This window comes from Macadamia integrifolia, unplaced genomic scaffold (genome assembly GCF_013358625.1).
Source record: "Macadamia integrifolia cultivar HAES 741 unplaced genomic scaffold, SCU_Mint_v3 scaffold_157A, whole genome shotgun sequence".
NCBI lineage: Eukaryota > Viridiplantae > Streptophyta > Magnoliopsida > Proteales > Proteaceae > Macadamia > Macadamia integrifolia.
The window spans coordinates 418,987-431,957 of NW_024870625.1; the positions used below are offsets into that span (position 1 = coordinate 418,987).

The 12,971-nt window shown below is 39.5% G+C and overlaps 1 non-coding gene across 1 annotated transcript; it reads right to left on the reverse strand.

Annotated features, from left to right (window-relative positions):
• Positions 1 to 6,511: 6,511 nt before the first annotated feature.
• Positions 6,512 to 6,618, reverse strand: LOC122070929. The gene has a single exon (XR_006138017.1). It is a non-coding gene; the product is annotated as a small nucleolar RNA R71 (small nucleolar RNA).
• Between the last annotated feature and the right edge of the window lie 6,353 nt (positions 6,619 to 12,971).

Here is a 12,971-nt window from a genome sequence, read left to right on the forward strand (position 1 = left end):
TGAATACTCGGAAAACTAAAGACAATGCCGCCCACCGGCTCTCAACAGAAATGTAAATGACTGAAAATAAAGGTGCTGACTCCAGCAATTTAAAAGCAGTACGATTGGCCCTCTTGAATGTACCACCGGGGTTGCCGACTGTCCTACATGACTCGTCGGGCGTAATACCTAACCGCCACAGTGTCCGACAACCGCGACCCCTGCTTCCCCCCAAATGGCAACCCAACACCTTAACCCCTATTGGGAAGGGTCGTAGCACGGGATGGTGAGAATCCTAATACCGCATGCTCCTATATGACAATAGTACGACTGCATAGTGCCTCCGTGTCCCATTCCACGGGCCACCAATGCATTTGTTTCCAAGCCGACTACGACATCTAGTCTATCAATGCATTATGCACCATGATGTCCACATTCAACATATAAACATCTCATTCAAATGGCATTTGGAAAGTAAACATAGCACATATGCACATCAATGTGTGGAATGACAAATCTACATAGCATATTCATGATGACATGACTAGATTAGATATAATTAAATGAATGCCAAACAATGCCTTGAAACAAGGCCAAACGTCCTCTCCCCACTTACTTGTAGCGTACGATGATTCCCGTTCGGTATGGGTGAGATCCGGTGCGAATCGGGTAGGATTTGGTGAACCTAACATAATTGAGCGGGGTTAGAACTTCACCATTTTAGGATCAAAATTAATGAAATCCGATGTCAAAATCGTGTTTAGAACGTCAAAAGAAGGTCACACGTCCGATTTGGGTCCAATCGGACATAAGGATCACCCTCGGGGCCACACGGGTGGGTCAGACAGGTGGGTAGTCTGGCCCACCGGTCCCAACCGGTGGGTAGGGGCCCGCCGGTTGGGCCAGGGACCCCTGCTAGGACCGGCGGGTAGGAGCCCGCCGGTTGGGCCCACCGGTAGAGCCCACCGGTTGGGCCCAAAGGCCCCCTTGCCTTCTCAGGTGGGTACCCACAGGCGGGTAGGGGCCCACCGGTTGTACCCACCGGTCTTGGCGGGAAACACCCTGTTTCTTCCCCATTTTCTCCATTCTTTGGGGAATCAAATGGAGCTTTTCCCCACCCATTCTTCACACCTTCAAGGTCCTATAGGATGGTTCTAACCTATATCTAGGTTAGATTCAAGTGAGGGAAAACCATCTTACCTTCTTTGCTCAAGAACGACTTCAAACCCTCCAAATCACTTCAAACCCCCAATGTTCTTTCCACCTCGTCAATATCTCTTCAAATCCTTCAAGATCAACACATGAATCATCTATTAAACCTTAGATTCATCATTTCAAAGGGGTTTTACAAGATCTCAAGAAACCATACTCGAATCAAGGGTTTTAAAGCTTGGATATGGTGAATGTTCACAAAACCCAACTTTGCTTACCTCTAACTGTAGATCTAGAGTTGAAGATCACTCTCCCGGCGCCGGAATGGGAAGATCGAGCTTCGGCGCCGCTAAAATCCCTCTTTTCTTCCTCTTCCTTCTCTTCCCTTCCCTTCTTCTTCCCTTTCTTTTTCTCTCTCCTCTTTACTCTTCTCACCAACGTACGGGGGTAATAAATGGAAAGAAGAGAAAATCATAAAGCTTTGTATATAATTCCTAATAAGTGAACAGTGCTCATGGATGGGTCACTCAAGTGGGTGGGTGTACCCACCTGTCCTACCCACCTGAGGGCCAAAACTTGGGATTTTGACCGGGTTCGGGCCTCGGCACGAACCCCACCCCCGGCATACGATGTAGCATACATATATACCTTAAAATACGGATATAATACCTGCTTTATCCGTACATAGCCTTATGGTAGGTGCATGTACCCGGCTTGGGCACTCCCGTCTCTTCTGGCACTGGCTCGGACTTGTCGGGCCAGCCGGTGTTTAAGGTCACCCGTGCCATCATAGCCCATAAGGAACCCGCTCTAATTTCCTCTGGCTCGGTTCCTGCATGGTTAAACCGGTTCAACCGCAAAATCAGACCGGGTTCAAGAAGCGGGGTATTACAACAGTCCTGGCCATGCTCCTCCTCTTCCGGCATCCACGAGTTGCTCACTCCGTACTCAGGTCTGGAGGAAAAAGTCACTGGCCACATGCACGACCGTGCCTGCATCATCATCTAAAAAGTGTGTATACGTGGGGTGAGCTTTCCAACTCGCTCAATGAGGGGTGGGGTCAAGCACATCCAAGCAAGACAATAGCAGTAATAACTTATGATGCATGATTGCAGAAATTAAACACATAGTCCATGATGCTCGTGATGAAGTTCATTTATTTATTATTCACCTCACAATACAAACTAAGTCTAGTAAATGCTACTATAACGCATTAGGCTGTATCCTTCGTCCCAGAACTGCCATCTACTACGCAAGGATACAAACCCTAGTCGTGAATAGAAGCCTGTCGGTCCCCATATGCGTCCTTGGGTCACCCAACAAACCCCTGATAACCCCCTCCTAGCGGTCACCGCACTAGTAACACATTGGCCACGTTGGACATGTTCCCGCCTCTGGCTATAATCACATCGTACCGAGGGTGTGGCATTCCGGAAAGGCACATTGAACATACCACAATGGGTTATCCGACACCTCAACCCTTGTTGGAAAGGGTTTATAGCATAGGGAGTGATACCTAACCACATATACGCTACATGCCTTCATAGTGATACAGTTAGTATCAATTACACGATACCTGCAAGACCTCGGGCACAAAGTGTAATCCATCTCCAAATACAGTCCCGGGTACACAATACCAGCTAGACCTTGGCCACAAAGTGAAACCCGAGACCGTTTACCTAATATAGCGTACATATCATAGTTGAGTATGGACTACGCGACACCGGTACCAATCATCGGCCATGAAGTGTATCCATTTCCAAATGTAGTCTCGGGTTACACGATACCAACGAGACACAAGGTGCAACCCATGACTACAACTAACTCTAATGCACATAATCAATGCATGAATACAACATACACATGGCAATCACGGCACCGGTACCACCTCGGCCATGTCGGATTTCGTCTCACATACAACCAAACACACGGGAATTACGATATCGGTACCACCTCGGCCACACCAGATCTCATCATATGTATAAATAAATAGTTCGTATAAAATCCATAAGAATGTAACATATGATAATCACTATCATCATATGAGCAATATAATTAAGCATATTAAATCTACGCATGTGAACAATTCTATCATAATTAAACAATCCAAAATTAAACAACCATCCCTCACCTTGTTGATCTCTGCTTGTGTTAGGGTTCAGATAAGGCCACTGATCAATCCATTGAGTTTTGGTCTTGAGGCTCGTGCACTTCATTGTCCTAGACACAAGGACAATCGTACATTGGTACACGTCAAAAATATCAGGAGGGATCCACATGGATCACCCCCAAAGGGTACAGACAAAATCCATCAGTGACAGTAATGTCATCGGAAATATCAGTCTTGTTTTTGGTGAAACTGACAGAGAGCTCCTAAGGCTCAGTGGTCCACCGGAAATATGCCACTGAAAGCAAACCTAGTGGATCTGATGGGCTATTTCTAGTGGTGGTTCAGGATAGTCCACCCATTTTAGGGCTTTTCGGCTCGGTCCTGATCATCGGGATTTATGCCATCAAGTTTATAAGGGATGTTCCCAGCATCATTCTAAGCCAATAAAATCCCAATTCCATCGAGCCGTTTGGGAGATATGTCGATCGAACGATCAAAACCCTAGTTGGTTGATGAGCACATATATGTGTGAAATCTAGGGTAGTAAAACATGCATTTTACATATTTAGAATGGAGCTACCTTGGGTTTTACTCTGTTTTTGCAGGTTTATATTTTCAAGGCCTTAAGGACTGTCGGGAGCTATATCTTCAATTTTACACATAAAGAGGTCCTATTTCTTTTCATGGTTATGAAGAGGATGAAATTCTGAGCAAGATGGACATGTTCAATTAAAAGTACACATTCGTTTCGTTTGGTCACCCGTACAAATGATTATTCTTTTCGGGCCAGAAAAAGAATAATGGATCAGAACTGAACCGAGATGCAGAACCAGCCCGTTTGCAACTGTTCCAGAGGTACAAGGAATACTTCAAATGCCAACAAGGATCGATGGACCACATCCTTAAGTGATTAAAGATTTGTTTTTGGTAACAACAACTACCTAGCGTAGTTGGTGAGCTATGGTGTACAAAATTCCATTGCTCACCAAGAGGTCTCAAGTTTGAATCTCATGGTTGTTTTTTTTAGAGAATTTTGTTGAAGATTTCCTGCTTTTCACTCACTTAAAGCACTAAGGGCATGGAGGGGATTTCCACATCAAATTAGAAGCAAGGAAAATCGTGGAAGCAAGAAGAGAAGAAAAAAAAAGGAAAGAGAAAAAAAGGGGAGAAATAAAGATTGTCCAAATCTTCTCTCTCCTCCACATCATCATCCACCAAAAGATTGTCCAAATCACATAAAGCAAGAAGGAAAAAAATCGTCCCTAGGAGAGAGAAAAAGAAGAAAAAAAATTAGAAAAAAAAGGAAAGAAAATAGGCAAAAAAATTATAGGAAATTTCTCAAAATTTATTTCTCTCTTCTCTCTCCTCCATCTTAGCACTTTTGGACTCAAAAGATCTCACAATCAATTGTGGGTTTCTCTCTTTTAGGAAAGAGAAAATTGTTACCCTACCTCTCCATTCCCTATAAATACAACTCATGTAAGAGGAGGAGAGGGAATTCATTCTTCTTCTAGTTTTTTTTAGTTGCTCTCTCTTTCTCTTGCTCTCTCTTTAGTTTTAGTTCTTCTTTATCTTTTCTTTAATCACTTTTGTAATAGTTTTTTTTTATTTCAATTAATGCAATCACTCTTTTATTTTTATTCAGCCCTTTTATGTTTATGATTTATGCAATTGAGTTATAATTTTTTAAGTTATAGTTCTAGGCTTAGATCTAGGTGACAAGATCACGAGCCGTGGAGCAATTTTTTTTTTCAAGTTCAAGCATTGATTCAAGTAAGTAGGCTCCTTCAGTAGTCTTCTCTCCCCCCTCTCATTCCCTTTTCTGACTACCCTTTCTTTCTTAATTTAGGATTTTAATTTCAGTCGTTACATTATTGCTATCCCTTTCCCCCAAGGTTCATGGCTAGTGTATGTGTTGGCTTTGCCCTCCTAGCCATAGAACCATCAATTTATTGTTTTTATTTTAATTGTCTCCCTTTCCCTAAAGCCAAGTAGAGTAACCCTTGTAAGAGTGACTCTCTGGTCAAGTAGGGAAGCTCATATTATGATGCATCCCTCGGGCTAAGTAGAGAACCTACTTGTGAGTCTCTCTCTAGCCTTATCCCCTTTCTTTTACTTTATTTTTATTTCAGTATTTGTTTTCCTTCATTGCTTTTTAATTGTGTGGGGTGTTTATTTTTAGCTATTTATTTATTAAATTTTAATTGCATGGCTTGCGTATTTAAATTTTAGATGACGAATGGTTAGGACGTTATTTTAGATATATATGTTTAGAATGGTAATTAGAATTAGATCACAACCATTAATCTGTTCACTTTCGTATTATTAAAAGAAAGAAAAAATAAATAAATAAAGTGGCTGCTCTCCCTGTGTTTGACCCATAGCTACACTGATCCGTACGCTTGCAGTTACATTTTAAAATCTCAAACAAGTTTTTAGCGCCGTTGTCGGGGAGACAGTTCCATGCATGTTATTTTTCACTTTCTTTTGGTAAATCGGAGTGCTTTGTTTGCTTTGTTTTATATTTTTCCTTTTCTTTTATTGAATTCCTGAGAAGAACAACTTGCAATAATAGTTGTATCGGTGGAGGTCGCCATGCCTCACAGTATGATAAAGATAGGTTTTACCCTGTAGCAGTACCTCAGGAATTGACCTGAGCAACCCCGGATCCCTGCCTGTAAACTCCCAAAAAGCCAAAAAAAAAATAAAAAAAAAATAAAAAAAAGTTTTACTATCCATTCTTTTGTGCTTGTCTTACTCTAGTTGTGGGTAGTTTTGTGTTGCATGAGTGTTAGGTGGATACGTAATACTAAGAATCGGTTAGAAAGAAGAGATCCAACTAGTAATGACCCTATACATTTGCTCTCTTTGAAACCTTTCAATATAGGAGACCAACATCAAAACCCTTCACCTAAATCTCTAAAAGATAGGTTCTACCCTACTAGAACAGCCCAACCTTCTTGCATAGTTCTACCACAAGCCTAGGGCAATAATTTTGGACCCAAATCTCAATACATCACTATGTTGCCCCACTTCCAGGGGTTGACCTCTGAGGATGCATACCTATTTCTAAGAAAATTTGAAGAGGTATGTGTTCTAATTAAGATCCAACAACTTTTTGATGATGTTGTTAAGCTTAGGTTTATCACTTTTGCATTAAAAGACTAAGCTAAGAAGTGGTTGTATGGTTTACCCAAAAATTTCATAACCTCATGGGAACAGTTCATAGTTGTCTTACTTAAGAAGTTTTTCCCAACTCATATGACCAATAAGCTTAGAAGTGATATCCTTCAGTTTAGGCAGAAGCCTAGTGAGTCCTTTTCTAAACTTATGGAGAGAGTCAAGGATTTACTCTAAGATTGCCCTCACCATGGCCTAGACTTATGGAATTTATGTCAAATAATTTATGAGGGTATTGATTATCCAACTAAACAAATGATAGAGTCTATATGCCCTGAGGGATTCACATTCTTTACAGATGAAGGAAAGACATGAGAATTCTTACTTGACTTAGCTGACAAAACCCGTGAGTGGGACTCAACCCAAGAAAGTGAAAGAACCATAGGAGGAAAAAGATATTTTGTGGATGGGATAGTAACCAAGGAAGCCCATTTGGATAGTGTAATCAAGAGGATTGAGACTACTATTCCTAGAGAGCCATCATCAATCAATTTGGTTAAGATTTGTGCTTGGTGCCAGTCCCCTGAACATATCATAGAAGAATGTCTCAACACCTCTGAGGGCAGTTCTAATGATAGTGTTAATGCCTAATACCAGAATAATCCATATAATAACACCTACAATCCAGGATGGAGAAATCACCCAAATTTCTCTTGGAATCAGGGCAACTAAGCAGGGGCTTCTAATTTTTATAATCAAGGTCAACCTGGACCCCAAAGGCCTCCCTTTGCATAATAATATTTTTTCCAAAATACTTTTCTTAGGTCAAATGTAGGACCTCAGGCGAGTTTTCCTAGGGCCTCTCTCCTATCATCTTATTAGCAACCCCCTGGGTTTACCAACACTGGAGAGGCAAGTAGAATAAGTGACTTGGAAAAAAATATGGCCCTCCTCATGACAAGCCATCAAAATCTTACGAGATAACTTACCCAAGTTGTCTCAATTATGCGTGAGAGGGAGAAGGGAACTTTACCCAGTCAACCAGAGCCTAACCCTAGGCATCATCAGCCTGTTAGTTCACAAGGACCAACTAATGCACCACTGAATATAGTACAAGGTCAGACCCAACAAGGGCCCTCTAACCAATGTAATGTTGTTTATGCCCTTAGGAGTGGTAGAGAGTACCAACAAAGTGTTTCTAAATCTTCCCCATCTATTACTCCTGTTAACTCTCCTTCAGTTGAGGACACAAGTGTGCCTCTTATTCCAGGTTCGTCTGATGAACCTAAAGATTCTTTTGAAATTAAAGATGATTTGGTTGAGGAAACAAAAAATGATTCTTCTGAAAAAGGAAAATTTCCTAACAGTCTTTATGTTCCTCCTGTCCCATTTTCTAATCACTTGGTAAACAAAAAAGAAGATTACTTCTATGGATAAAATTTTAGAAGTCTTCAAAAAGGTAGAAGTGAACATCCCTCTTTTGGATGCCATATCCTAGATCCCCTCCTATGTAAAGGTACTGAAATATTTTTGTACTCACAAATGTATCACTAGTGTACCCAAAAACATGTTCTTGGCAAGTAATATTAGTTCCATAATTACTAATCCTATAACAACCAAGTATAAGGATCCAGGGAGCCCTACCATATCTTGTGTCATAGGCAACACCTACATTGAGCATGCCTTACTTGACTTTGGCCTAAGTGTGAATCTTTTACCTTACCATGTGTATAAGTAACTAAGATTGAGAGAATTGAAAGCCACTGGAACTACTCTTTAGTTGGCAGATATGTCTGTTAAGATTCCTAAAGGGATGGTTGAGGATGTCTTACTAAAGGTGGGGGAATTTATTTTCCCTGTTGATTTCATTGTGTTAGATACCAAACCTTTCTCAACCAAGGATGAGATCCCAATAATTCTAGGAAGACCATTCTTGGCCACTAGTAATGCATTAATCAATTGTCAGAATGGTTTCCTAAGGTTATCTTTTGGTAATCAAATTATTGAGTTTAACACATTTAGGATAGGCAAGCAACCACATATGGAAGAAGAGATCAGTATGCTTGAGGATTTTCTAGATTTTTCTGATGATTTAATTACCAACTTTGAGATTGATTTTGATTCAGAATTCCAAGAGTGTATGGATGATGATAGTGAAAATTTCTTTTCTGAAGTCTTGAGTCTTCACACACCTGTGGAGCCCTTAGGATCCCTTTCCAATTCCATTCCCAAACCTTCCATGGTTGAGCCATTCCCAAACCTTCCATAGTTGAGCCCCTAAGCTAGATCTTAAGGAGTTGCCATCTAATTTGAGGTATGCTTTCTTAGGGCCTGACTAAACTCTTCCTGTTATAATTTCTTCAAATTTGACTTCTAGACAGGAAGAGGAGTTACTTAAAGTGTTAAAAGATAATAAGGAAGCCCTAGGTTGGACCATGGCTGATATCAAGGGTATAAGCCCTTCTATTGTGCAACATCATATACATCTTATGGACGATTCCAAACCATCTACGAAACTCCAAAGAAGAGCTAACCCAGTGATGACGGAAGCCATTAAGAAAGAGATCCTAAAGTGCTTAGATCATGGAATAATTTATCTTATTTTTGACAGCCAATGGGTAAGCCCAGTTCACATAGTGCCTAAGAAGTCTATGGTGACTGTAGTTCCCAATGCCAATAATGAACTAATTCCAACCTATGTCCAATCAGGGTGGAGAGCGTGCATAGACTATAGAAAACTTAATGTGGTAACTTGGAAGGATCATTTCCTATTGTCATTCATTGACCAGATGTTAGAGAGGTTAGCTAGATATGAAAACTATTGTTTTCTTAATGGATATTCCGGTTATAACCAGATCCCAATTGCATTAGAGGACCAACATAAGACCACTTTTACATATTCATATGGAACATTTGCTTATAGGCATATGCCCTTTGGGCTTTGCAATGCCGCTGCTACGTTCCAATGATGCATAATGAACATCTTTTCTAATATGGTCAAAAAATTCTTAGAAGTATTTATGGATGACTTTTCAATTCATGAGAATTCATATTCTTAATGTCTTCATCATTTTTCTCTAGTTTTGAAAAGGTGCATATCTAAGAATTTGGTTTTGAATTGGGAGAAATGTCATTTTATAGTTAAATCTGGTATTATTTTAGTCCATGTAATATCAAAGGAGGGAATTAAGGTAGATAGAGCGAAAGTGGATTTAATTGATAATTTACCACCTCCTCAATCTGTTAAGGATGCCTGGTCTTTTCTAGGGCATGCGGGCTTCTACAGAAGGTTTATTAAGAACTTTAGTCAGTTAGCCCGACCTCTTACTTCATTACTTGCCAAAGATCAAACTTTTGAGTTTTCTAAAAAGTGCCTAGAATCCTTCAAACAACTTAAGAAGGAGTTAACCAATGCACCCATTGTTCAACCACTTGTTTGGACTGACCCTTTTGAATTGATGTGTGATGCTTCAGATTTTACCATAGGAGTGGTTTTGGGTTAAAAGATTAATAAGTTTCCCACTGTCATTTACTATGCTAGTAGGACCTTAAATGATGCACAACTCAATTGTACAACCACTAGAAAAAAAATTTAGTTGTTGTGTTTGCATTAGAAAAGTTTTAGTCTTACTTAGTTGGTTCATATGTGGTGGTGTATATTGATCATTTTGCTCTTAGATACTTAGTTCAGAAGAAGGATGCCAAAGCCCGTCTCATTAGGTGGGTTTTAATTTTGTAAGAGTTTGATTTAGAAATTAGGGATAAGAAAGGAGTTGAAAACCTAGTTGCAAACCATTTATCCCGACTTCCCAATTCTTTGACTGTCGATTCTCCAGTCAACGAGAACTTTTCAGATGAACAGTTTTTTGCAGTGTCCAGTGAATCATAGTTTGTTGACATTATCAACTTCTTAGTTTCAGATGTGACTCCGGATCACTAGTCTACCCAAAATAGGTATAGATTTCATTCCCAAGTTAAGCACTTTTTCTGGGATGATCCTTATTGGTTTAAAATATGTCCAGATCAGATTATCCGACGATGTGTTCCTGATCATGAGCAACATTCTATTCTCTATTTTTACCATGATTATGCATGTGGTGGACACTTTGGATCTAAGAAGACTGCCACAAAGGTTCTCCAATGTGGATTTTATTGACCCATTCTTTTTAGAGATGCTTTTGATTTTTGTAAAGTTTGTCTCGCCTATAAGTTTTTTGGGCACATTAATAAGAGGAACATGATGCCCCTCAACCCTATTTTGGTAGTTGAGATCTTTGATGTATGGGGCATCGATTTTATGGGACCATTCCCTAATTCCTTTGGGAATTTATACATACTTTTGGCTGTTGATTACGTTTCTAAATGAATAAAAGTCATACTTTGTAAATCTAATGACCACAAAGTGATGTTCCAGTTTCTCAAAGAGAACATTTTTTCTAGTTTTGGTACACCATGTGCAATAATTAGTGATAGGGGTACTCATTTTTGTAATCGGCCTTTTGAGGCCTTAATGAAAAAGTATGGGGTCACTCATAAGTTATTTACCCCTTATTACCCCCAAACTAGTGGCTAAGTGGAGGTGTCTAATAGGCAGATCAAACAAATCTTGAAGAAAACTGTTAATTCTAACTGTAAGGATTGGTCCCTTAGGCTCATTGATGCCCTGTGGGCCTATCAGACTGCATTCAAGACCGACTTCGGTCAGTCTCCCTACTGTTTGGTGTATGAGAAAGTATGTCACTTACCAGTTGAGTTAGAGCATAAGGCCTTTTAGACCATTAAGAAGCTCAACTTTGATTTGTCTAATGTGGGAATTCATCATAGGCTCCAATAATATGAGTTGGAGGAACTTAGGAATGATGCCTATGAAAGTTCTAAGATTTACAAGGAAAATACCAAAGCTTTCCATGATAAGCACATTCTGCGTAAATCTATTACAATTGATGATAAGGTCTTATTGCACAACTCTCGATTGTATCTTTTCTCTGGTAAGCTTAGATCCCAATGGGATGGACCGTTTATTGTCCATAATGTATATCCCCATGGGACTGTGGAGATTCTGAATCCAGGAACAGGGGTAATTTCGAAGGTTAATGATCAACGTTTGAAGCCATTCCTTGAGTTTCCTACTACTAGTAGTGAAGAGGTCATGGATCTCCATGAACCTCTTTACACTGATGACTAACTCTTAATCAGGTATGACCCCCTCGCATTGTCTTAGTTTTTAATTCTTTCTATCCATTGAGGACATTGCATGACTTAAGTGTGGGGGAGGGAAACTAGTTTCAGCTTTTTTCACTTTGTTTTTTTTGTTTTTCTTTTTATTTTTGAGCTTGCTAAGGATGAAGTCCTACTTTGGCTTTTGGCTAATGATCATACCATTCGGTTGTTTGTTATATGAAAATAAAAGTTTTGATTAAGGTACCCATTTTGAATGTATAAAAACCCTATTGAGAATAAAGAAACAAGCATGTGTCTTGAGATGGGACTTTCTTTTGAAAAATAAGAGACTCCTGTTTTATGGTGATGGACCATATGTATGTCTGTGGGTTCCTTATACTTTTGATTTCGAGTTGAGACATTCTTTTTAATTTGGCATGAGTTGACAAATGCACAATTGTAAATGAAGTATGAAATGCGGTATAAAGAAGATTAAGAATTGATTCCCTTGGAACTAGATATGGCATTGTGCCTCAGAAAGCGTGGTGTCTTGATCGAAATTCCTAGGGAGAAAACTTCTGAAAGAACTCTAGCATCACTATCTTTGTAGGCATATGAAAAAAGCGAAACTACATAGTAACTTAGGTGTCTGGTGTTAACTTCACCATGTCATTCAGGCCAAAAGTAGTGGAGTAGAATAGAGTTTATTAAGCAGAAAAAAAAAAGAAAAAAATGTGCAAATGTCATTATTGCTTAGTAACATGTTTGGTAAAAAACACTCCAACGCCTTAGTCATTGGTTCCCTATTTTTGTACAAGTGATTTTGCCTTAAGATAAGGATGTTTTGGAAGAGACGAAGTGAGTTCCAAATTAAGAAATATGCTAGTGCCTGGAATTGATAAAGGGTAATAAAAGTTTAAGTGTGGGGGTCCCTTGTAAGAGGAATTATCTTTGCTCCAGATCGGTATGGCCCTTACCTTTAGCCAAGGTTGAGACTTGTTTATTCTGAATTTTGGGTATATATTTACTACAAACACCCACGAGACACAACTCGTTTACTAGGGGTGACCTAGGGGTTTAAAGGCTTGTTGCATATGCTAAGTGCAATCGTGATTCCTATGAAAGTGAGTTAGGTTTTTTTTTTTTCATTTTGTTTTGCTCGAGGACTAGCAAAGTCTAAGTGTGGGAAAATTTTGATGAGCGCATTTATGTGTGAAATCTAGTGTAGTAAAATATGCATTTTATATATTTAGAATAGAGCTACCTTGGGTTTTACTCTCTTTTTGTAGGTTTTATATTTCCAAGGCCTTAAGGACACTATATCTCTAATTTTACACATAAAGAGGTCATATTTCTTTCCATGGTTGCAAAGAGGACAAAATTCTGAGCAAGATGGATATGTTCAATTGGATGTACACATTCGTTTGGTCAACCGTACAAGTGATTATTC